This window comes from Podarcis raffonei, chromosome 4 (assembly GCF_027172205.1).
Source record: "Podarcis raffonei isolate rPodRaf1 chromosome 4, rPodRaf1.pri, whole genome shotgun sequence".
Taxonomy (NCBI): domain Eukaryota; kingdom Metazoa; phylum Chordata; class Lepidosauria; order Squamata; family Lacertidae; genus Podarcis; species Podarcis raffonei.
This window is the reverse complement of record NC_070605.1, coordinates 65,119,325-65,145,941: the sequence shown is the minus strand read 5'-3', so window position 1 is coordinate 65,145,941 and position 26,617 is coordinate 65,119,325. Positions and strand designations below refer to the sequence as shown.

At 41.7% G+C, this 26,617-nt stretch overlaps 1 long non-coding RNA gene across 3 annotated transcripts in view; it reads left to right on the top strand.

The window, feature by feature from the left end:
- The window catches only part of LOC128413142 (uncharacterized), a 109,252-nt gene that overhangs the window by 12,728 nt on the left and 69,907 nt on the right, over positions 1–26,617 (top strand). For all 3 annotated transcript variants that reach the window (XR_008330251.1, XR_008330253.1, XR_008330252.1), the window contains exon 2: positions 24,111–24,185. This is a non-coding gene — a long non-coding RNA (uncharacterized LOC128413142). The remainder of the gene's footprint in view (positions 1–24,110; positions 24,186–26,617) is intronic.

Genomic DNA, 26,617 nt, shown 5'->3' with positions numbered 1-26,617 from the left:
TGGTTCAAATCCCCGTGACGGGGTGACCTCTCGTTGTTTGGTCCCAGCTCCTGTCCACCTAGCAGTTTGAAAGCACGTCAAAGTGCAAGTAGATAAATAGGTACCACTCTGGCAGAAAGGTAAACGGTGTTTTCATGCACTGCTCTAGTTCGCCAGAAGCGGTTTAGTCATGCTGGCCACATGACCTGGAAGCTGTATGCCGGCTCCCTCGGCCAATAAAGTGAGATGAGCGCCGCAACCCCAGAGTCGGCCACGACTGGACCTAATGGTCAGGGGTCCCTTTACCTTTTATATATACAAGAAGGCCTTTAGCCAGGGCACTAAAAATGCTTTTCGCATTTCCTGACACAGCAATGTGAATGATTAAAAACCTACTTTGGTTACAATGTATATTAATGGCTCCTGTATACTCTCCGCCCCACATTTACATGTGCGCACAAATAGCAATAAGGAGTTTGAAAGTGTTTTTAGCATTATGTGTGATAACATCCTGCCCCTGCTGTGTTGGGTTTTTTTCTGAGAAAAACGAACACAGCTCTAAGTTCTTGACACTTGCAATTTGTCAAGAAGTTTCCTTGTTGAAATCCATTTTCTGTTTTTCAATCCCAATACTGGGAAAAGCAATGGAGGAAAAATAAATGATGTCCTTTTCCATATCCTTTCGTCGTTGTTGTAAAGACACACATACTTTCTCTTGCTCACACACACACACACACACACACACACACACACTAAAACATACCAACATCTCACTGTGTAATCACTATAAGTTATGTTATCACAGATGCCCTGCCTTCCATTAGCATGGTTCCCAGAAGACCATCTGCTTGGCTTTTCAAAAAGTGATCAAAAATGTATTTCCCACCCCCGCCCACTCTTTCCAGCTAGACAGAGGACCCCAATGGTGTGTGAGGTAATGCAGGAGTGAAAACTGCTGCAAAAAAAAGAGAGAGGGAAATGTGCCAGTTCTCTCACTTCAAATCAGAGATTGATACTCCTGCATGGGTGAGTATTTGCATTCCAGTTTCTGTTGTGCATACTGCTAGATCATGTCCCCCAAATTAAGTGTAAAATTAATATAACCAGTGAGCTTGCTTTCTGTATCATCTGCTTAAATATCAGAGGGGCCTTCAGCTGTGACAAAATGTTTTAAGAGGGTTATAAAATGAGTGCCGCAGAGCAGTTAAAGTTACCCAAAGATGGCATTTGGCAGGTGCCAAAAGCAAGTGTGTTGCATTAGTCTGTCACTTACAGTTTATGTGCCACTTACACCTCCATTTGTCACCAACTAAATCCAACCCACTTATATTGAAGGTGATTTGGTTTTTATCTATGTGTTGTCTCTCAGAATGGGACAGTTACCTTTCCATGTCAAAAAACCCCCTACATACAACAGGATAGATGTGAGTATTTGAAATACTGTCCTGATCATTGTGTCAGCAAGTTTACTCCATGTATTATAAAGGAGAGTTTATTTTTTAAGGTGTTTAAAAATCAGCTCGCACAGCTGACAAGATGCAACAAATATCATTAATAGAAGGAATTTTGGCTGGTGTACCATTTCCTACCATTGTAGCTTGATGACAGCCTTCTACTAAAATTTCCTAAGGAGACAACAGGAACACTGATCTCAATTGCCTTAGGTCATCTGAATATATTTATTCCACAAATCTCTTGCACAGCTTTAAAAAGGGGGTGACATACCCCATCTGTATGTATGTATGTGTGTGCTACAAAGAGATTTAAGATGATGATGTGGCAAGCTGGCGTTGTTAACCAGTCCTTCCCATCACTACTGTTCCACCATAGAAGGCAGCCTCCCAGGATGTTTTTGTTTCTGTGTTTTAAAAAAACAGCAAAAAGAAACACACAGCAGTGTGCAACCTGCAGTTTGACACTTATAATGTATAAATTGCACATTCCACTCTGTTTATATTGTTTCTGGTAATTCAAGATCATAATTTGCATTTCAATCAAAATCACTTCCCACTTTTCACTATTCAAATCATGTTCCCTTTAAGCCATTTATGCCTAGTGACAGCAAATTTTAAAAATATATACAGATGTTATCAATGTAGTTCTAGCCTAGAAACATTTTATAAATCATATCTTGAGAAGAGAGCAGAACTTATTGATTACTCATCTATATCACTGTGTGCACCTTGTGGCAAAATGCTGGCTTCTGAAGAACTTTGTTCACCACATGGTATTATCTGTCATCCATCTTAATGCCTTGTGCCAAAGTGTCTGTGACGGAACAAAATAAGCACCTGATCACAATTCCGCTCCACAGGTTTTGGCGTAAATATAGGAAGCAGGAACAATGCCACAATCCAATGGTATTGCAGGCAGTGCCTATTCCAACATTACGAGCAGAAACAAATGCTTCCTCTCACAACAAATTCTCTACTTCACTGGAGCCAAGAAAATGGGATAGAAGAGCATTGTTTGAGTTCTTATTGCTGTGCTCATCAAAGAGATTGACTCTCCTCCATCAGCAAGATGAAGCACTTCTGTGGTAGGTGTACTCTTCAGACCAGCTCTTCAGCAGTTCTAGAAAATTGCAAAAGGAATATAAACGTGTATTTCTTCAAGAGCTAGTCAGACAGGGGAAATTAAACAAGATCCCTCAAGAAGCCAAGAGAAAGCCAAGGGAGAAGCAGAGAAATGGAGAGCATCACCAAGAGAGAGAAAAAACAAGGATGCATCTAGATTGAGATCCATGATTAGGACCACTTTTCTTTAAAATATATAAATAAATAAGATTAATAGCCGCCATATGAGGGAGCATCAGATTAGAACCACTGCATGGATAGAGCATTTAATCATCGCAATGTTCATGATCAATTCAGCTAAGAACAACAGCTACAATTTCCGCAATGTATAAGAGCGGCTTCAATCCATGCATGAGGAACATTTAAAATGGGCTAAAATCTATTCAGCTTTTAGAAAGAAATGGGGAACAGGAAGCGAGCAATTGATCCCCCTGCTCCCTCTCTTAGCAAAATAGTGGGGTTAGAGGGGTTAAGGGCCTCAAGTATACAGCTCTAGCTTGGAATGGGGACCAGAACCATATGCACGGGGTAGTATTTATGTCACATGCATATAATAACCATTAAATAGATTGAGGAATTTGCCCTTTTGTCCCATTTGATATCAACATTTGGTGCAACCTTCTTCTTTTCCATCTTCTTCAACCATTACTATAAATTTAAATTCTAAGAAAGCTCCCTGACAGTATCCACAAATACTAACTATGTCTAACATGATTCATTTCAAGACTGTCCTGGGCCAAATTCTCAGTTTTCCACTATATGGGCTCTGGTTTTTATCACAATGACATCAGTTCACACATTCCCTATTGGATTCAGTCCATTTCCACGCACATCAGTCAATTTAATATATTGCTTTTACCACATAATGTTCTTTGGTTGCTGACAAATTGCATTTCTAAACATGTACACAAGGTCTTCTCACCTTTTTGAACTTGTCAATATGCAATGTAACTAGGCCTGTTTTAAAACATTAGAGATGATGCATAGGAGGAAATAATCCATCGTGTTCTCTCTTTTTTCCCTATTGACTTACCGCCAATTGGACAGTGTTATTAACCAATTTGGGATTTATTATATTATGATGAGAAAGCGATCAAGTATCTGGCCACATTCTCTTACAAGCACAATATAATCATAACTCAACAAACAAAAGAGGACTAATTAAGCAGAGGTCATTGATCTTGCATAGGAGTAGCTATTATGACATGTAATCATACAAAGCACCAACAAGTGACACAGAGCCATACTGTTAAGATTTACTGTACAGAGGAGCATTAACGGGGGGGGGGTTAAATTACTAGAAGAGGAGAAAATACTTCGCCACTCTTCCAGGGACAGGAATTATCTGCTAGCAAAAGGAAGAACACATCTTTCCATTCTGATATATAGTATCCCAGCCTCTTCCACCCCACCCCACCCCACCCCCCAAAATTAAAGGCTACTAACAATAAAAGAAAATGATAAAACAAATCCAACCAAAGTCATAAATCAAAGCATTAGCATAAAAACCAAAACCACAATAAAAAGTACAAAACAGCCAGGAAGTCGGTACACCAATGGATGGAAGGAACATTGTAAAAATCAACATTCTCCATAACCCATTTGCTCGAGGTACTTTGACCACTTTCCATGCATCCGCAATGTAACCGTTAGCTTAAATGTGATTTAAATAGGCAGTGTAAATGTTACTCTTGGGAATCCATTGCCAAGAAGACCTATTTGGCTGAACTGTTCTGTTCTTGATATTTCATAGACTGGATGCTTTCAGATTGTTGCAGGAGGAAAGGTAGAATTAGGAATGTGAGAGCTCTTGCAGTGCACATACATTCTTCTGGAGTGTTAGACCAACCCGATAAGCAGAACTGATATTGAATTCCATATTTCTTTATGTGTCATTTCTCTCAGAAGAGATCAAGCTCACAAGGAGACTTAAATTTAGCTCCCAAAGGACAATAAGTCATTTAAACACATTCTGGCTCAAGCAGTACAGGACATTTAGGCAAAGGTGATTAGCATGAAGTATAAAAGAGAATTATTTGTACAAGGGGGTGAGGGTGGGGTGGGAATTCAGGGCTGCAATCCTATTCACAAGGAGTGACCCGCCTGAGGCATTCCAGATGTTGGACTCCAACTCCCTTCAGTCCCAGACAGCATAGCAAACAGTCAGGGATGATAGCAGTTGTAGTCCATAAACATCTGGAGGGCCATTGGTTAACCACACCTGCTGTACACACTTGCCTGGGAATAAGTCCCTTGGAGCTCAATGGGACTTACTTCTGAGTAGGCATGTATGGGCATGCACAGTACCCTAATCATACTACAATTTGCTCCAATACATATAAAATTATATTAAAATTTTAAAATCGTGCTGAAGTATATGCTGCATAAGACTCTGAGATTATCCTCAGAGTACTGTTCAGTTCAGACTTCTAATCCAAGTTTATTTGGCCGGGGAATATTCAGAAGGTTGGAAGGGACCTTGTAGTTCAGATGTCTGTAAATCAGATCTCCCTTTGTAGTGCAAAATGCTCTAGACTCTCAGAGATGCATCATGGTGTAATTTACCAGCTTGTGGTGTTGGCCCTGTGCCAAGTGTGAAGTGTTCTAGTGCCGTGCATGATGGGAAATCAGATTTAGCAGCAGGGAGACCATCTTCCCCTTCAGTTTTGCAGATGAATTCCCTAACTGCCAATGTGGGAATTGTCAGAAGGGCGGTCCCACGTGAAGGTTTCAGTTAACAAAATGTAAATTAAATAGGTAGCGATTCACTCTGTGACCTTCTGCTGTTTTCCCTGAACACAGAGGCAGCTGTTCACGAAAACTCAGGTTTAGGTAGGTCTCAGTTTCCTTATTTATTACAAGCACGAGGAACCAAACAGACTGACAAGAAGGTATGTGTTTTCCCAGCAGAGGGTGGAATTCCCCCTCTTTCCTCTCAGCCCTGTTCTTCTTGATAACGTTCTATGATAGCAACGTATTGCAATGTGCACATGTGGAATCCAGCTGGTGCCACTGCAGTCACAGAAGGGTTGGTGATCCACAGGACAGAAGAGAAGGGAAGGTTACTAGTGCCGATTCCCCCTTCAACCTGTGGACATCTTCCTACGTGCATCTTCCTCCATATTATGGAAGATCCCACAAACTGTCCAGGACTGATTATCAGGGGCACGGGAGGTTGCATAGGGGAGGGGGATAGAAAACATTGCCTCCCCTCTTCATCCATTAGTGGGGACACCCATGGGATCAAAGGCCATCCTGCTCCCTTAGCAGAGGTGGATCAAACCCTCCCATGTGTGCTACAGCACCAGCCCTTCAACTGGCTGCAACTAGAGCACCAACTGGCTCTCCTAAGGTGTCTTCTCATCATCATCATCATCATCATCATCATTTATTATTTATACCCTGCCCATCTAACTGGGTTTCCGAAGCCACTCTGGGCGGCTTCCAACAAAACACTAAAATTCATCATCATCTCCTCATCTCCTCAAACCTTTTCTGCACATTCCCTTCATTTTGGAGCTTTTCCTTTATTTTTAAAGAATTTTAAAAAATGAAAATAGCCCTACTTGCCATACGTCCGGGTTTCCCCAGACATTTTACCAATTCAGCAAAAATCCGCCGGGACACCATTTTCTGAGCGATAAACCCGAACGTATGGCAGCCCTAGAGAAGGCCCGCATGATGAGCATTCTTGAAGACCATGATGAGTCTCTGGGTCAACCCTTCTGGGTTAACAAAAAGTGCAGTGCCCATTGTGGAAACAGAATGCTGCACTAGATAGGCCTTTGGCCTGACATTTCTAAGATCCAGTGGCAGCTACTGCCTGAGTACAAATAGCATAGCATGTTTCCAGCCGGCAGCAGCCACTGAGCAGCAGATCATGGTTGAGGTGACATCATGGCTATTTCAGGAGACATAGCAATTAACTTTAGTCTTTGGCTCTCTCATCACCATCAGCACCACCACAACCTTCCTCTGATACCTCCATTGCTTGTGCATCTACTTTTCTTACCACAAATGTCAGTAGCATTGTTTAGAAAGGCGTTCAAAGGCTTGTATCAAAGAACCAAAACACAAACAAGCCCAAGAGTCCTACGGCACCTTAAGAACAAACAATTCTGGATGTGGCTAAAGCTTTTGTGGGGCCTGAAATCAGATCTCCCTTCCATCGTGTGCATCAAGTGCTAGCCTCAGCTGGCAGATGCGTAACATTTCTTGAATCTGAGATGTTTTATGAGAAGTGATTCAGAGATGGAATTAATTAAATAAATGAATAAAAGTGGGCTTTATTCCACAAAGCTTATACCGCAATACATTTCTTACCCTTTAAGTGCCACAGAGCAGTTAGTCATTTGCTACAACAGGCCATTCCATCCCCATTCTGGAACCAAAAGCAATTGCTGGGATCCTCTGCACCCAAAGAGGCAGAGTTGGCAAATTTGTCCATTTGTAAGTAATCAACTCTATTTTTAGGATATGTTTTCCATAAGAAGCCCAGAGAAGCTGGTATCTTGCAGAGATTATTTGTTCTTGGTAAATAAAGCATAGCACAAACAGTTCCGCAGGGTTGCCTGCCAATCCTTAATTTCGGTAGCAGCAGATTTGCAAGTGATGAATCGTAGCAAAACAGGAAAGAAGCAAGACTAATCTCTCAAAGCCTGCCATTCAAGGAGACAACCAAGCAGGCGCAGTTTGTGAAACGAGACACAAGCAGGCATTCAAAATGCACTTCGTCAGAGCTCAAAGGACAAATCTTTGCCCAAAAGCTACGAAATTGCAATTCGCCAATTGGCAGCGTGCAAGTTTTGCAACAATCCCATGACTAAGAGATCTAGGGCTTAAACAATGTTTCTGACTCTGCTGTAACGTAAGAGCACAGCAGTCAGATTTAAAGGCTGCTTTGGGGTTTGTTTGTTTTTTAGAAGCATCTCTTCAAAGCTATCAATAATGGAAGAGCTCTGGATTAAATCAGTGCCCAGCCAAACCTCAGGATTAGGGTGGGCATTGCATGAGCTTCACAAGAGAGGTCTTGACCCCTGATTTTTCTCTGGATGTGCTTTGCCTCCTTTGCAGGTAAGCCACTTGGTATATTCTACATGAATCTCAAGTTTCTGCTGCCAACTTAAGTGGAGAATCCTCCCTTCTGGACAAACAGGAAAGCCTGTGCATCAGCCACCGCCCTATTCCAGCAGGAGGGGCCTAAAGAAAGGGAGTCTAATTGGTCAAGGGGGTGAGCATTCACAGGCCCATCTAGGCCTCAATAGAGGGCGACACAATCAAATCATTCCAGAGCCAAATTAGATGTGACCAGGACAGACCCTTGTCTTTAAATGTGTGCCTATCCCAGTTTAAAGTGGAAGATGGAGGACATGTTATGACTTACAGAGCTCCATTTGACTTTGGACCTGGTTATATAAAGACTGTATACCCTCATAAGAGTTTGTTTGAACTGGGAGAAGACTTTCTGTGTGCCTTCAGTAAGCTTTGGTGGAAAGGTGGGGTTGTGCCAAACCTCCTGCAGGGGAGCTCTGCTGAAATTTCCCCACACTGGCCACATTCCTCCACATTGCCACAAAGTGATTTCTTCCTATGGGATGCAATGAATGGCTGAGTCAATACAGGGAACAATAGCAGAGGATGAGGGAAACCCATAAATAGGTCCTTAGGAATATGGAATCCCTTTGTAATGGTGGTGATGGTTCTGAGCACTATAAGAACAGGATGCTGATTCAGCAGGCTCTTATGTTCTTATCAACAGATGCTTACCAGTGTCTCATTTTATATTTATATATATTTTAAAGCACCAATACAAAGCATGCAGTAGCAAGGACCCCATGCACTTAGTCAGGGGGTGACTAAGTGGGCAACTTTTAAAGGCTATATATATATGTGTGTGTGTGTGTGTGTGTGTGTGTGTGGAATGAATCACCTCATAAAATAATGCTGTATATTCTGAAGTGGTCTAGGAGTCACTGCAGGTCATAATTCTCTAGGACTGAATCAGGTGAGTCCATTTTGGAATCAAAGTGTGATGGATTCTCCCCCATCCTTAGCCCTCACACATTCTTCTTACATGTCTGAAAATGGATTATATCTTTTTGTTACCAGCTCATATTTGAATGTTTTCAGGACACTTTGGGGACATCTCTTCTAGATGTGGCCACGTCCTGCAATTTGTGTCAGGAGCCCTCTTTTTCTGACCTTTCAATCTTGGACAGTGCTGTACTACTCTTATCCATAAAGCACAGTTCTAGGATCAACCTCCCCCCCCATTAACCTCTAAATTGAAAGAACATGTTCAATTTTGCTGCAGTTGTCTAATCCTCCTTTAGAGTGTGATTCAAAGGACACAAATACACAGGAATGATGCAATACTAACACTACAGACTAATGCATGTGGATCTCAAACTTGGTTCTAAGAAAGTTTTGATTAGAGGAGACTAGGGGTGGACATACTGTAATTTTTTCCCCCAAACATAAATGTAATTCTCCATGTTTCTGCAGCAATTCATTTAAATTCATGAAAATTCATCAGCATTTTAGTGTGAATTGAAACACATTTTTGTATACAATATTGACTAATGTACACATTTTTTGCAAGCAGGAATTTATGCTTGTATGTTGTTTTTACTAATGTATTCATCTTTACACTGTCATCCCTAATGACACACTGTTTGACTTCAGAACCACATTGCAAAATTCAGAGAAGTGAGAATTTTGAAGGCTAATTTGTTTTGGTTAGTTTACTGATTCAAGTAGTCTGAATTAGGCAGCTTCTCATTAGGGTGCAAACAGAATCAAATTTATCCCACATCCCTAGTGGAGTCAGATTTTGACTTGATCTTGTTCCATCACCAATTCTATTTTTATTTGCTGAATTTTCCTTCAGCTGGAGCTTAGTTTGGTGTTGTTCAACAAATGAATTATTCAGCTAATGAGGTCAATAGCGATACATAATTTATTAGCATTTCCCCCCCTGGTATTTTGTCACTCCTGTTCCACTGTCTTCCCCCAGTCTAGTTAGTGGACTGGGTATCTTCTTAAAATTCCTCTCTCATTTCCTGGGATAGCTCATGAATGCCTTGTCATTTCTCTTGATGTCTTTGGCTATTCATTTTAAAATTCTCTTCCTTTCCACTTCTTTCTTCTCTTCTGTCATCATATCATTTACATCAAACCATTTCGTAGTCAAAAAGGAAATTGGAGCAACTGTAGGGCTTGGCAGATCTGTGGTCCGAGTACCCCAGCTGCAGTTACACCGTAGCTTAGACAGTGCTGCACTATTACCAGCCACAAAGCAAAATTCTAGAGATGGGATATCCCTAGTGTACAAAGAGCATGTTGAGTTTTGCTGCAATCGCCCGATTTTTCTATGTTGCTCCTTTAGAATGTGTTTCAAAGACTACAGATACACAGGAATGATGCACAGCTTGTTTATAAGGCATTGGTGTTCCCTTGTTGGCTCTTAACGGCTTCTCATGCTGAGCATCATTGGTTCTTCAGTTAGTTGGACTCCTACCCTATGATATGGCAGGGAGGTTAGGAGGCAGTTAGCTCGAGATTGATTGACTCAGATGGGTGTCCTTTTATTTGTACCACCCCCAGGCTTTTTCCCAGCCAGAACTTGTCAGAACCCACCCTCTCAGGTGGGTGCCATTGCCATTATAAGACAACAAGGGAGGTGAGTTCTGGGGGGGGGGGAATTGCTCTTTCTAGAAAAAAAAATAGCTCTGACCATCTATTTCCTTATACCATCACCAGTGATGGGACTGACCTCTTATAGAGAACTACCACTACACCAACATCCTGCTTTTTGCCTCTTGCACTGGTGGCATCCTTCCGGTGGATTGGATTTAGCGTACCCTGATATATATATAAATAAAACACATCCCTACAACATATCTGCCTTCTTGGGAGGGAATGGGTTTATTAGACAAAATGCTTCTTATGAATTTACTACCTGCGTCCTCATTAAGATTTCTTATGGATATGCTGAGGATGTAATTCTGCAGGACAGTCGGGAATTAATTAGCAATGAGCGCCTAGATGGAGTGGCAAATAAATGGAAAACACGCGCAAGGGACACAGATGGAAGTGTGCATGAGAATGTGAAAAACTACATATGGCAAAGGTTCTGCAACTACTGGGGTTTAAAGGGGGCAGAAAATTGATTACCTGTAATTGTCAATTTTTAGAATGCTTATTTTTATTCAAATACAACAATGGTGACATACTTTTGCAAAGCTAAATTGTGCAGAGGTGACAAAAGAAGTTTTGGAACTTTTTGATTCAAGTAAAAATAAAAAGTAACCAGGGCCAGATGGTATTCGCCAAAGTGTTCTGAAAGATCTCAAATCTGAAGTAATTGATCTTTGGACTAAAATATGTTCCCCTCCAAGGGACACGGCTTGTGCTGTGGGTTAAGCCACAGATCCTAGGAATTGCCAATCACAAGGTCGGCATTCGAATCCCCACGACGGGGTGAGCTCCTGTTGCTCGGTCCCTGCTCCTGCCAACCTAGCAGTTCAAAAGCAAATCAAAGTGCAAGTAGATAAATAGGTACTGCTCCGGCGGGAAGGTAAATGGCGTTTCCGTGCACTGCTCTGGTTCACCAGAAGCGGCTTAGTCGTGCTGGCCACATGACCTGGAAGCTGTACGCTGGCTCCGTCGGCCAATAAAGCGAGATGAGCGCCGCAACCCCAGAGTCGGCCACGACTGGACCTAATGGTCAGGGGTCCCTTTACCTTTACCTTTATGTTCCCCTCTACTACATCACTGAACAGTAGCAACGAGTCACTGCTGCATGCTGGGATGGGTGAGATGGCAGTGAGATCAGAAGGGTGCAAACCCTTACCCATCTTGTGCCCAGTAAGAAGCAGCAACTCAAGTCTGGCAATGACTTCTTCACCCTACCCCACCATCCACCACTACCAATGAACCTGGCTGGCTACCATAAAACACAGACCAGAGCTGCTTCTGATGCAGAAGAGCTCTTCTGACCATATTCCTGAAGCAGAAGATGAGAATAAAACTCAAATCAGATCGTCAAGAACGGCATCAACTCCTTCCAGTTTTAAGCAAGCGACAGAATGAAAACGGCTGGCATCCTGCCGTCTTTTTATTTTTAGATTACCCATTTTCAAAAAAACAAACAGCCCACATCATTTAGCACAATATAATTTCATTTATAATAATACCACAGCAGCGTAATTTAATAAGTATATTCTTAATCTCTCCTCAGCTACATTTTAAGAGGTCTCACTGTGGGCACAGTAAGAGTAATGTATAATAAATGGTTCATTGGCTTCCACAGGTAATACTTTTGCCAAGACAGCTGGAGAGAGCCGTGCAGGTTTATTCAACCTTGTATGCGAGCACGGAGCATATTTAGAGAAAATAGCCGAAGGCCAACTCAAAATTTACATCGTGATAATTAATAATTTACCATGAAACTCAAATTATATGGATCAATTTTACTCCATACAGAACTGGGAGCAGGTTGCTATATTAAATCAAAGAAAGGGAGGGACATAAGGAAAGGGAGGGAGGGAGGGAGGGAGGGAGGGTTACAAGAAGTAGAGTTTGGTACAAAGCTTGGGGAAAACCCACACGACTGGCTCAGGCCCATGGCACTGGGTCATTTAATCAGTCTCATAGCTGTGTGGGAGCTGCTTGTGGATGTATGAATCCCACACGGCCTTGGATATTGTCTAAAGGTTCCTGAGCAATAGGCTGGAAAGATTATGGGTCTGGACTCTCAGCAGCTGTTTTGTTTTCGAACCTAAATAAAGCCAGCCACTCCTGAAACTCCAGCCACTCCTGAAACTCCAGCCACTCCTGAAAATCATCTAATTTTACTGAAACCACAAATGCTGCAAATGCACAATTTTCTATAACCTTTGCAGTCAATGTTTAGAAATTGTTTTCTAAAAGAAAATCAGGTTCCCCACCCAAAAAAATATATTTATAACTTGGATCGTCCACACATGATCTTTCTTTGGTAAGCTGTGAAGCCACCCTTTTTAAAAACAAAACTGAGGACTGAGCATGAATAAGCAATGGTTATACCCAGTAGAAATATTTCATTCCTGGATTTCTTTTCTTGCTAAATCCATATGGGTCGCTCTGCTCTGCTGCAACCTCTCTCACATATATTCCTTCATTCAAGGGGTTGGGAAATGTTGCACTCATCTCTATAGGTCTGGTGTTTGTGACGTGGATGGAGATAGTAGAGGTAATGATAACACAAACATTTAATGAAGGGAGCAACTCTGTGGCCTGCAGTTTTTGGTGGCCTACCATCCACTTTTGGTCTTTTTACCTTTGAAAAGTACCTTTGCCTGGCACGGCACCATTATTAGAAGATGGAGGAAACAGGAAGCAGCAGCACCTCTTTTTCAAGGCCTTCTGACAATGGTGCTGTACTAGAGGGAGCAGTGATGCTCTTCAAAGGTAAAGAGACCTTTGAATACATTTTCCTTTCATCCCCATTACAGCAGTGGGAGTAGGAAAAGTGTCTCCCACTTCAGCACTCCTATAGGGAGGGAAAGCACTTTGTATACTTTCCCAAACACAGTGCTGGGGTGAGATGTGTGTTATGGGTAGGGTTGCCAGTAAAAACCCAGACACGCCAAAATTGTTGAGCTCTCTTTCCTTCTGGAAATTCCCACTGAACGTCACTTCTGCCTTTGAAATCCTGGACGTATGGCAGCCCTCATTATCGGTGAAATGAGATGATGTGCCAGTGATGTCCACGAGTAACTTGCCACTATCCAAACTTGAGTTTGATCAGGGGTGGAGTCTGGTAATCTCTGGTAATATGGCAAAAATTTGGAGCCCCCAAATAGATCTCAGTTATGGGTCTTCTCAATTTTGTGCCCTCTTAGCTCAGCACCCTGTGTGAGGGAACCACCTTCCCTAAATCTGGTGCCGAGTATGATGTAGATTGTAGCCAATGACTTTGATCCACCAGCCTGCTCAGGATCATTTCCCTGTAGCACTACATTGTCAACAAGCTCTCTGAGAGTTAGCCACCAAGAACACAGTTGAACCAGTGGATGAGCAAGTGTCTTCAAAACGTTTTACATTTCATAAATGTAGGAGCTACAAATTAAGATACTACTGGTTTGCTGGGACCTGCAAGAAGAGGAAGCCAGTTGCATTGTGCCATATTTGTGGGCTCCCCAAGCACGGTGGGAGGGAGATATCAGACTAGCCATTGAAATAATGATAGACTGGACAGGCCTTTTTGTCTGATCCAAAAAGAGACTTCTTACATTTTGGGACTTTTTGTGGTGCATGTTGGTGGGGGGCAAAGACAGTGTGATACCTGTGCATTTGTCAATCGAATTTGAATGCAGTCAATTAAATCTGCAGGATTTTTCAGACAAGCAAAATAGTATTCAGAAGAGGTGCTTTCCCTCTGGAGCTCACACAGAAGGAGGGCTGAACTGTAGCAGCAACATTTGGATCTCGGCAAGGGGCTTTAAAAGACAAACAGATGAGTCGTGCTTTGCCTGTAATGGAAAACATTACGTTGCCCATAGCCTTCTGAAAACGTTCCCATTCCAATCTGTTATTCTAACTACTGTGACCTAATCAGTGAAAGCATTAACATCCCATGAAGGCATTTTTGTTAAGCCACAGGATGCTATGCAGGAAGAAGCTCATCTGACTTAGTAAAATCAGTGGCAAAGTACCTGACTTCATTTGAGACTACAATTGGCCCACGAAGATTGCTGTGACAATCAGGTAATATATTCAAGTCTTCCGTGTGCAGCAGCACTCTCACGGTCAAACCTCACATTTCATTAGCGTTTCTTTTTTTCTTTTCTGGCTGGTTTCTACTTACTTATAGCAGCAACAGGGCCTAAAGAGGATTGGGACTGTGGCATACCTGGGAGGAGTTTCTCTAGCATTTGCTTGAACACCATGATCCTGATGAAAAATCACTTCACCATTAAAGCTGGCTGGTATTTGAACTGGGGGCGGGGGGGGAGCAGCTACTGTAACCCAAAACTGCTTCCTTCCTGGAGCAAATAGCTTCAGAGGCAAACAATTTTCATTGACATTATTTGATCAGGGGCTCTTGCAGGGGGTGTTTCAAATAGAAGACTTAAGGGATGGGGAGTGTGTGCAGCATAACATGCAGTATGAGCTGTGTAACATTCAAGCTAAAGGTGATAGGACAGGGTGCCCTCCAGATGTCAAGAACTAAAATTATCAGCATCCCTGACCATTAGCCATGCTGACTGGGGCCAATGGGAGTTGGATCCACAACTAAGGAGTCCTGATCTTCTCAGCAAATTCAAACAAATTCAATTTTGCTGGCCAGATAGCCATGAAAGCAGAGCCAAAATGGCAGATGAAAATGATGGACTTTGCAGAACTGGCAAAACTGACGGGAAGAATCTGGAACCAGCAAGATCAAGTATTCCAAAAAGACTGGAACAAATTTATATTATATTTGAAAGACAACTGTAAGCAATTAACATTAGCGGGGCTATCTGAAGATTTGTAAGATGAATTAGTTACCTATTCAGGTTGAGTAATATAAGATCTTAAGTAATGATATAACAAGGATAAGAAAGGAAGTGAAATGCAAAAATGCAAAATTAAATTTTGTAAACCATTAGGCGGGAGGGAGGGAAGTCGTTTAGGCTTGGTTGAGCTAAGACAGTTAATAAGAGGATACAATGTTACGTATTGTGATTATATGTAAAATTAATAAAAATTGTTTTATTAAAAAAAAAAGCAGAGCCAAAATGGGAATAAGTCTGCCTGTAGGCATAGAAAGATCATCTTTTTATGTTGTTTAATGGATTTTGTGTAGTTGGTTTTATTATATGCATATGTTACTGTTGGAAGCTGCTTCTAGTTTATTGGGGATGGGTAGAGGCCTTGGCAGAAAGGCAATATATAAATGCTATACATGCACACAAGGGGGTTCAGTTTCTCCAGTGATATCAAAGGATGTAACATCTAACTGTTGCTTATGTGCTGGACTGTTATATATTTATCTCACACACAACACACTCTTCCTCCCAAAGTTGCTTGCACTCACAGCAACCTGCAACATAATGTAGACTGTGGGAAAGGTGGGTGTTTTGCCCAAAAACACCCAATGAGAAAGGATGTGAACTCAGATCCCTTTGATCTAGTAGTCTATCTACTTCAGGCATCCCTAGCTGGGAATTGTAGTCCAAAACATCTGGAGGGCCAAAGGTTGGGGGTGCCTGATCTACTTCAACAGTCTTCAAGGTTGGATTTGAACGCTTAACCCAAAGCACTGAATGCTAGCCTCCTAACATCTGAAGCAACAGTTTACATTTTATACTAAAAACAAACAAAACTGAAAACTATTTTTTAAAAAAGATGAAGAGCTGAATGACCCTTTTATATTTCAGTATAAACCTTTTCTCTTCTGCCAAACAATAAAAGCAAGACTCACTTTCTCACATATAAGCTATATTATTCCTTTATGTGACAGAGATTAATTGTGAGAGTCTGTCTATATAAAAATTACAGGCAAGTCTTCATTGTCTATGCTCTCATGCCTTGGAACCACACTTTGAAACGAGAGTCTTGCCAGAATCGCTGGAACTGAACTAAATCATCAGTCCAATTACAAAGAGCTAAGATTCTTTAGAGAATCATTGGTTCCAAATTGCAATCATAACTCTGAACTAGATTACTGGGGAGAATTAAAAGGCATTTCCAGAATCATTATACCCAGCAAATATCAGCAGGAATACAAAGAGTCCCTTTCTAGTTCAGCACAATGCCCTTAGAACTGTTCCATGGCCATTACAGCCACCTTCAGCATCCTATAGAGGTGTGAGGATAGATTTTTAAAAACCCTCACAACCCATGACTGTGGCTGGTGTGTGTTTCAAGGATGCAGATTGGGAAGAGACCGCACCAGTCTTGTCCACTTATGCTGTGTTAAGGCCACCATAGGCACAGTGCCCAGGAAGTTTCCTGGGCATTTTAGTCCAGGAGTAGGCAACCTAAGGCCCGGGGGCCAGATGCAGCCCAATCGTCTTCTCAATCGAGCCCGCAGACGGTCCAGGAATCAGCATGTTTTTACATGAGTAGAATGTGTCCTTTTATTTAAAATGCATCTCTGGGTTATTTGTGGGGCCTGCCTGGTGTTTTTACATGAGTAGAATGTGTCCTTTTATTTAAAATGCAGCTCTGGGTTATTTGTGGGGCATAGGAATTCGTTCATATTTTATTTCAAAATATAGTGCAGCCCACCACATGGTCTGAGGGACGGTGGACCGGCCCTCGGCTGAAAAAGGTTGCTGACCCCTGTTTTAGTCTGTAGATAAGCTCTTGTGAGGAATAGGAGCTCTCTCCCAGTCATTGCAAGAGGGAGTCAATTTGCACACAAGTATCATAGTGAACAGAACATGGTGCCCTGGATTAGCCATTCTACACACACTGCAATATCATGCATATGATGGGTATATTTCAAGTTTCAGGCTAATAGTATTTCACCCCACTTTAGCACCGGATTGCTTTTGGAAACTGAAATAAGGTGCTCACCCTGCCAGAACCAATTTTCCCCTGTAGATCATATGAATGTGAACATTACTGCTCCAAACTATTGCTCACTTAAATTGCCATTTTAAATCAAACTTTAGTATAAAAGCAGCACTCCCACTGAATTGATCTGCCCATAATACTTTTCTTCATGTAGCAAATGCTAAAACTTGCTCCAACTTATTCCCTCCAAGATTTTCCACCCGAGTGTTACTCGCTTTAAAGAGGCACAATAACACAGCATCATTGTCCAGCTTTCGTGTGTGTGTGAGAGAGAGTTAAACAGAAATATCCATTCAGTCCTAGCCAATTGAAATATATTGATCTGAGAGGGGTGGGTCAGATATTTTATGTTTGAAGCAGTCCTTTGATAAATACACTAGAGAAAAATTGCATATTCAAGGAGTTCATGATTCATTAATTACTGCAAGTAATGGGTTTAGAAATGCATTTAATTTCACTGATATATAATTTAAAAATAACCGAAAGAAGCAAATGCTGCTGCAGTACCTTGACTGGAAACTTTGCCAGAGTTTTCTAATATTAATTGGCTTGGTAAATGCTTTGCATTACAGAAAGCCAGAGCTCCTGGATAGCAAGTGCTAGATCAAAATTCAACATGACAACAGAAGGCTTTTCAAATTGCATTTATCCATTTTTTATGAACGAATTTGGTTGTGCCAGTCCAAACGCAGACATACATCGTCATATTGACATCTTATATTCACATATCAATTTTTAAAAAGTATTCAAGACTTCCCAAATATGGTAAACATTCATTTTATGAAAATATTTATTTGAAAAATCAACAGTTAAAGATAGCTGGATAGACAGACCTTACCCAACCTCATTCAAGCAGGCAGGGACAACCTCATCTTGCAAGGAGGCATTAATCACCTCCCTGGCCCAGCCAACTCTCCCCTGCCTGCTAGCTTTTATCAGCCAAGGGGGACAAGTGTCCAGAGCGCAAGTGGTCGACTTGACCTATCCAAGCTTGACCTTGTCCACAACCACATAAAATTTGTTCTTAGGCTTTCACCAGACCATTTCCTCAGAAAGTTCCAGAATCTCTTAGGGATAAGAGAATGGCATACATGTTAGTCCATCTTTTTGTGATTGCTTTGGCTTAATTAACTAACTAAAACATTTTTGTGAATATAAAAATGCATCAACTGATGCTGAATTTTTTTAACCTTGCCTTCAGCTTTCATTGAATTGATTGGTGGTGTGACTTTATACAATTTGGTCAATAAATTCTTATTTTTAACTAGGCTGTTACCATTTCACAAAATAGATGATATAATTGAGCAGTTTCGGTTTGTAGATGTTGACTGCAAGATTTCGTCAACAATTCAAGATGTCACACTTCAACAATTCCAAGTTGTCATTGCCCCAAATCTGCAGACACTTCTGAGCATGCCCAATTCTCAGTGTGGCCACAGTCTCTTCAAACACATTTCAGTGCAAAGACTTCCACAAGCAATTTAATGAATGAGTTTAAGTTTCAGTGATACACAGATTGAGTTCTAGGTTGAAGCAATTGAATCTCCCACTACTTAAGACATGGGGGGGGGCAGTGTGTGTGCTCTCTTCCTATTCTTTTTCTAAGAAAAAAAGAGAAACAAAACTTGCTGAATGATCATCGGGACGCTGTCACACAGCCCTTTGCTAGGCTGCGAGTACATCTGCTAGCTACCTGACAAATGGACTTCAAAGTTGCTTTACTTGTAGGCACATGGGAGTAAGTAGGTAATTACTCTCAAAATATAAAGTGATTCCTTGGATCCATTTATCATTCATCTTAATATACATCAGTTGCCTAGTTTGTAAATAAAACAGCACTTGACTTGGAGAGGTGCAGGTGAGCCAAATGAAATGCCATTTGATGTGTTTATTATTTTATGTTCTGTCTAATTTTAGGTTTACTTCTACATATTCAGAGTTCAAGTGTTCTGTGTAGGCAGATATTCTGAATGCACTCTTAGGGATCTAGGCAAACTTATTTTTCATCTGATTAGAAAGCACCACCACCTAGAACTTTTTGTTTAGCAAGATAGGAAGGACGTTATTCATGCAAATTCTGCTCAAGGATCTTAATTAATAAAAAGCTATTAGTTAGATCACAGCTTGGTAATTGTTTTAGCCCAGGAGTATAGACCATTAACATCATTTTTAAAAAGCTTTCTTAATAAGCAGCTATTCTTGTACTGCAATTGCTTTTAAATCTCCTGAGAGTGGGGTGTAATATTCAACTGTTCCAGTTCAAAGCTTTCAGCGCTCAGAGGACATACATCCGTTTTCAAGTTGCTAATTTGCTATGGTAGTCCATACCCTATTCTTTCTCAACCGGAGAGACAAGCTCATTTACTATTTTCAGACTGATCATGGATTATGTGTGACTTACATACACAAATGTTCTAAATGCCACACAATGCCGTGGATTTGTAATTTGTACTTCAATGGGTTCTGTGCTGAATATGCCGCTACTGTCCCCTTCCAGGTTATTAAGTGGCATAGATGGAATGCCAGTGGTTGATTTGACAGCTAGAACTCCAGCTCAAGAGACTAGCTGTTGAACATGAAAAATTCATCGCAAAGCACCTTGTACAAAATCTCTCATTCATCTGGGCTTAAGCAAGCTAGCATGTCATCCATGATTTTTTACAGCTTGGGCTGGTCCTTTGAAGATGGTTAGAGATTACATTTATCAGCATCAGTAGCTGAATCTTTTGGTTTAACAAGTACATAAATAAACATGGCAGCTTTTTAAAGAGACACATTTGATACATATTCAGCTTGGGCTTGCGGAACAGGGGAAAGAGTTGTGAGGTTGGAAAGCATTTTGAACATTTTCTGACCTAGTTCCTACCATGACAGGAGCCCATTTCAGGTGCTCAGTTGTCATGTAATTCCACTTGTTGTCATCCCCACTGTTTAGATTCCCTGCTGACTCTGCTCTACCCCCACCACATGATGGGGAAATAATCTGAAGGAGCCCGCTCTGTGCACATAGGCTCCATAGTCCCATGACCTGCATGAGAGTTCAGAGCCCAAAAACAGGATGTCCCAATTTAAACAGGGCAGTTGAGGGGTATGAACTTTTAGATGTAGCTCCAAAGCTACATTTTTAGCTTGTTTTAATTACTGGGCCCCACTACTATAATATCCATGTACAGGATTATAGTGCATTGTGACTATAAGGCCTTGGATCAGTGAATTTATTTATTACCCCTTATAATTTATGAAAAGATATTTCTTCCTTTAATTACTTGTCAGACCTTTCTCTAATTCCTTAGACTGTTAATTCCATCTTACATGTTAGGCATAATTACTTTCTCCTCTGCACTATAGCCTTTCCCTACACCCACCCATCACAAATTTCTACCTCCCACCCACCCCGCCAGTAGTTTACAGTGGTACCTTGGGTTACAAACACCTCGGGTTACAAACACTTTGGGTTACAGACTCCGCTAACCTGGAAGTAGTACCTCAGGTTAAGAACTTTATCTCAGGATGAGAACAGAAATCGCACGGCGGCAGCGGGAGGCCCCATTAGCTAAAGTGGTACCTCAGGTTAAGAACGGTTTCAGGTTAAGAACAGATCTTCGGAACAAATTAAGTTTGTAACCAGAGGTACCACTGTATTGCTAAATGCCATGGTCACACTTTGGTATTTCATCTGGGTGGTACAAAGATGAAGTGGTGTAGTTTATAGGCCATGAAATTTTGATGAGTCGTAGTTAATTCTGCATGAAGATCAAAAAGCCAGGGCAGTTAAAGTCCTTCTGAGAAACAGCTTCCCTGGTGAAAGAATACCCTCAAGTTGAACTTGTTTGAGGCTATTTTTAATTACATTAAGCTTATATTTTCTCCTGCCCCCTCCCTTTATTAATTTATTTTCAATAATATATTCATATGCATATGTACTACCCAGACAAAAAAGTTGTGTTTTAATAATGATGAGCATAATCATCAATTATTTTATTCAAAGATCAGTTTCTGTCTGTTAGGATATCCTGTGATAAATGATTTCTGGCAAAGTTGTGTTTTGTTATCAATTTTAGGCTTTCCATCTTGGGAACCTCTGGGCTGCCTGAGGTGGTTGGACTCCATTTCCCATCAATGCCAGCCATCCTCACCAATGATCAGGGTGATGGGAGTTGTAGCTTAACATCTGGAGGTCAAAAGGTTCCCCAGCCCAAATGTGGTAAATACTAAACTGCCAATGGCAAGTACACTGGCTTTCTGCATTAAATGCAATACAATCATACAAATTAAGGTGTGCTTTCCGGTCCATCTGCTCCATCCAGCCTACAGGAATTGTAGTGATTTGCAATCACTCCGAGTGCAAAACGGTGCTGTATCTCGGAAAACAACTCTCTAGCATAGTAATACCATGAAAAATTCAGTAGCTAAATACTACCCTTCACTCCTCAAAATCTAAAACCTGAGGAAATCTTATTCTTTGGTTGCAATTTCATAGTTGTATTTCAGAAACAAAAGTGTTATTCAAAAACACTTTTAAAATTGCATTGTTAAACACAGTCAAACCACAACCTGAAAGACATTAAAGCTGGCTCACCAAAGAAGGAAGCACATAGTTTCACCACACAGTTATCTGGGTACATGACTGTGCAGAAAAACTTTGGCATGATAAACTTATCACAGAGCTAGTCACAGCTATTTTGCCATTTTGATGAAGAGCAACTACAATCAATGAAATGGCTACAGGAATCCTTATGCAAGTAGTTAATTGATACCAAACTTACCCCATGCAGTGCTGAACCAGAGTACATAATAACAAAGGTGAAATAAGTACCACTGTTTGTGTCCACCCATCGTAAGACATGAGGGAAGGGGAACGTCAAAGGAATCCATTAAAAATGGACTCAAACCAATTTCCTTCCGTCTACCCATTTGACCCCTACCCTTGCTGTGAAAGCCATTCACCTTAATTCTCTACAATTTTTTTAACATGCACACATTATACAAAAAATAGATATAAATTGTTTTGTTATATATGTTATTTACATATTCATTGACGTATGCAGCTGGCTGTTTGCTTTTCCAAAGTGTTGCTTGTTGCCAAAGGAATCCTATAAGTACCAAGATTTCAATCCTTAGATCTACTCAGAAGTAAATCCCATTGAATTCCTTGAGGTTTACTCCCAGGTAAGTGCAGTTAGGATTTTATCACTGCTCTTCAGTTAAAGTCTTACCCTCTTAAAGTGGGAAGAACCCACTTCAACTGCCCATTTTTCATCACCCAAAATCTTCATTTTAAAGGCAAAACTAAATTTAAAATGCCTTTCCTTTCCTCTCTGAAGTTTTCTTGAATGTCCCTCCCTGATGCCTCAGGAAATGAGCTAGAATGAGAAGTTTATACTGAACTGTGAAAGCAAGGTTGTGAGAGTTGCTGCAATCCTAATGTCCTGAACCCTGGGGCCTACCTGGCAGCAAGTCAGTATGCCAAATCCAAGGGTCTGGAAACACAGTCCAGGATCAATCCAAGTAGCCAAGTCTGAAGTCCAGCAATCAGGATACAGTCCAGAGTCAAACCCAATGCACAGCCCCATAGAGATCCAGCAGTATCCAAATCAAAACCCATCAACAAAGGCAGTTGAACAGACACAGCCCCTCAGCTCTGCTTCCCTTTTGTACTTTGCATGCTGATTGCAGCATCTGGGCTTGATGAGGCAGGTGACCCTCACCTGTTCCAAGCCTACTCCAGCTGAGAAATCACACTCCTTCTCCCAGAGCTAGCAAGCCCCACCTGGCCAGATAGGGAGCTGGGCTGTGGACCCTCAGCGTCCTAGAGTACCCCTCCTGCTGCTTCCTATGCCTCAGAGCCTGCTGTGGAGACAGGGACCCCTCTGGCTCTGGTGATGGGTCATGCTGCTCCATGTCCTATGCACTGTCCCCCATCCCTTCATCACCATGTCACCCTGTGAGTATTTCCTTCCCTCTCCCCTGCCTGCCCTGGTGTGTCCCAGTCCCGGCTACACCCCTTGTTGTGTTCCTCTTCCTCCTCCCTGTTGTCCTGCCAGTTCATGACACCCAACTTTGCTTACCTGGAAGAAAGACTGTGTTCAACAGAACTTATTTCTGAGTAGACATGAACAGGTAGACATCCAGTCATAGTTTGGTAATAGGGCATTAGCCACTTCATTAACTTTGTCTTTAAGGGTCTTTATTGTTTTTGCCTCAAAAGACTAAGAGGGCTACCCCTCTGGAAAGTCCTTAACTTTGAAAGAGAAAATGCAGGGAAGGTAATTGATTTGTAAATATCTGTGGATGGTTGAGATATTGGTGCCTATTTTGTGCTGTGTAAAAATACATGTATTTCTGCATCAATGGACACAAAATGAAACACAACAGAATGGAAAATGTCACATGACAGTGGAAATGAATATCGTAATAGATTTGTGTGACTCCTCTCAATTCTCCTCAGACTCGGTCTACATGGCTAATAGTCATTTGACAGGGGTAGCATTAGATGTAGTCCAGCAAGTGGAAGGCATAGGTTCCCCATCTCCATTTTGAACCTTATCTACAACAAGCTTTGCCCCCCACCCCACCCCACCCCATGCTTAGGCCAAGTATTTTGCATTGTACAAAGCTCTGTAGCTGGCAGCTGCAACTCCAGCCATTGATTTCTTTCTGCAGTAACTTCTCGTGATTGAGAACTTGATGGAAAAGTGACAATATAAACATTTGTGGCAGGGGCCATTTAGCCAAAGGCACTTTGGAGAATCCCCCAGAAGGAACTAATGGTGCTAATAAAATTGTAATTGTTTCTAACCTTAGCAATGGCCCAGGTAAATCAACAGCACTTTGTATCCAATCATAAACAAAGTTCTTCTCCTTTTCGTTAAATTTGCTCTTGAGAAGCTCATGAAAGTGAGCAGAGCACAGTGAAGAAGCCCCCAACAATCATGTGTTCTTCTGACAAATAAGGATTTGCCTTTTTTTAACCCCTGACCTTTCTTTTTACTTTTTCTCTTCTAGCCACAGATAGGGACCAATAAAGCTTGAGATGAGAAGGTGACTGCAGTGAAAGAGAATGGTCTGAAGATCCCTGCGGTGAGTGGAATTAGCAGCTGTGGAAATGTTTGACATTCTGTGCCTTCTGGCCATGTGGCTACTTTGACAAAGCATGGAATGCGCAGGGCACAGGAATCTGTCCCTTTGGACACAATAGGACTCAGAACTGCTCTGACTCTCCTATAAGGAGGAGAGGTGTGGTTATGGTACTATTTTCTATTCTTTGTGCATCTACGTAATGGCATCTCCAAAGTATTAAATAGTAACAGAAAAATAGTAGCAGAAAAAATGCCTTCCTCATCCCTAGTTTGATACACCAGTACAAGAACACAGTGCAAAAATGATGGGCATTAGCCATTCTTTCGCCCTAATATCCATGCAGGAGCAAATCAGCATAGGACTCATTGCAGTGCACTTTCCCAGCAGTAGAATTGCCTGCTGCTTACCAGGAGGGAAAGTAGGAGAGACAAGGAGGCAGGTAGGTCGATACTGCGCAAATGCACAGGCAGAGGTCCACCACTGCCCTACCCCACCACCTGCCACCACTGGAAATGAATGATCTCAAGATGAATATAATACTGAAATATTGGAAATATTAATCACTCCATTGATATGCAAGCTGCTTTATCTGATAGCTGCTTTGGGAGAGTTAAAATGTACGGACTGCTTTGAAAGACACATCTTAGTATATTTTGTTGAGATTGTTGCTGCTGTTTAAACATGCTGGTGGTCTCCTAACCACTACTAGAGGATGGAGAGATTTCAAAGTATTTTCACTAAAAGGCATAGAGCAAAATATTCTAAGAATACCTGCCATTACTCTGTGCTATGAGGTCTGTTTGTTTTCTGGCTTTTTGCCTAATCCATAGTGCGGGAAAGTTCCTTGCATTTGCCTATGTGTTCCAAGTCTTGAACATAGAGGCAGCAGCCAGATTATTTCTGTATAGACCCATGGAGCAGGAAATGCCAGATGAATATGGTTGGTGGTGAAGCCTGATGGACGTTTGTTCCTACAAAATGGATGAGGTGGGGCGGGGGAGGAATCTGAGGCTTACCTGCCCTAATAAATTTCCCTTCTGGCTCTCAGTGTTGATCTCCATGTAGCAACTGCTCTGATGGTATTCCCTGCTGTGTGCTATATGCAGACATCAGGTACTGCATAGGCATTGCTCCAACATATACAGAAAAGAGGGGGAGAGTTAACTGATCTGCAGTGCACCAAAGCAAGTTGAGTGTACAAACCAAAGCTGTTTCAGCCAACACTCTGTGCACAGACTTTAAGTTCCTAAATACTGAAAGTGGGCAAGTGAGAAGCAGTGATTTGATTTTGATTTTTAATTCAGCTAACCCGGATACACCTAGCCATGTAAGCTCTCTGTTTGTGGAAATTGGTACCCAGTTTTTTCTTTACAGTTAAGCTTTTTACTTCAGTGGCAAGGCCCAGAGAGTTTATTTATCTTGCTGCAAGGAAAGCTTTGCCACAAAACCTACAGGGGGAAAGGGTTGTAGCAGAAAGCACAAAGGCAGCAGATAAGAAGGGGTGGCCATGGCTTACAGATATGGTGGAGTGGAAAGTGCTATGATGGCAGGGGAAGTGTACTAAGGATTTTAAGTATGAACCAACCACAAGATTTGGTTTTGACTACAGGCGACTCCCCACTTTCACAGGGACAATGTTCCGGTCCCCTGTTGGCATAAACAAAGTGCACTTAAGTGGAAAGCCCTCTGCAATAAATCTTCTCTCCAAACAGCTGTTTAGCAGGGTTGTGTGGCAACAGTAAGAGCTCCCATGCAAAGAACTAAAAGGGATTCACTTTACAGGCAAAATCATCCTCTCTGGTTATAAAGTAGAACGACCCATTATCATATAGCTTCCCCTCTGCCATCTGCCCTCTCCATCTTGGCATCTTCCTTGAGTTTAGATATGTAAATTTCACTCATACAAAGTTGTTCCCTCTCCCCAAGCAATGGGATTGAAGAGCCCTGCTAAAAACAATTCCTTCTGATTATAAGGTAGGGAGCTCCTCCTCCTGATCCCGGCCTTTTTCTTAAATTAGGGAGCTAAGTTTCAATTTTGCAAAGCGGCTCCCTCTCCCCCTGCTCTTCCTCCACACCCTGGCATTTTCCTTATACTATAAGCTTAGAAACATAGTTTCACTTTCAGTAAACACTCATCTGCAGCATTTTTTAAATTGTCTGGATCACTGAGGCACCACTAAGTGCTTCAGGGATCGCTGCTTCGATTCATGCAGTTTTCTCACAATCTTGCTTCACCTTGGACAGGCCCCAAATTCCTCCAAGACACCCAACCTTGGCTTCGGGATTTGTCCAAATCTGATGCACACCCCTGCTAAGGATCTACTCAGAGACAGGACTTCCGGGAGCATCACTTTACAAGCTGTTATGACAGCCAGCCAGGGTCAGTGTTGGCATTACTGGGCACCTCTGCAGACCACATGTTACTAGAGGCC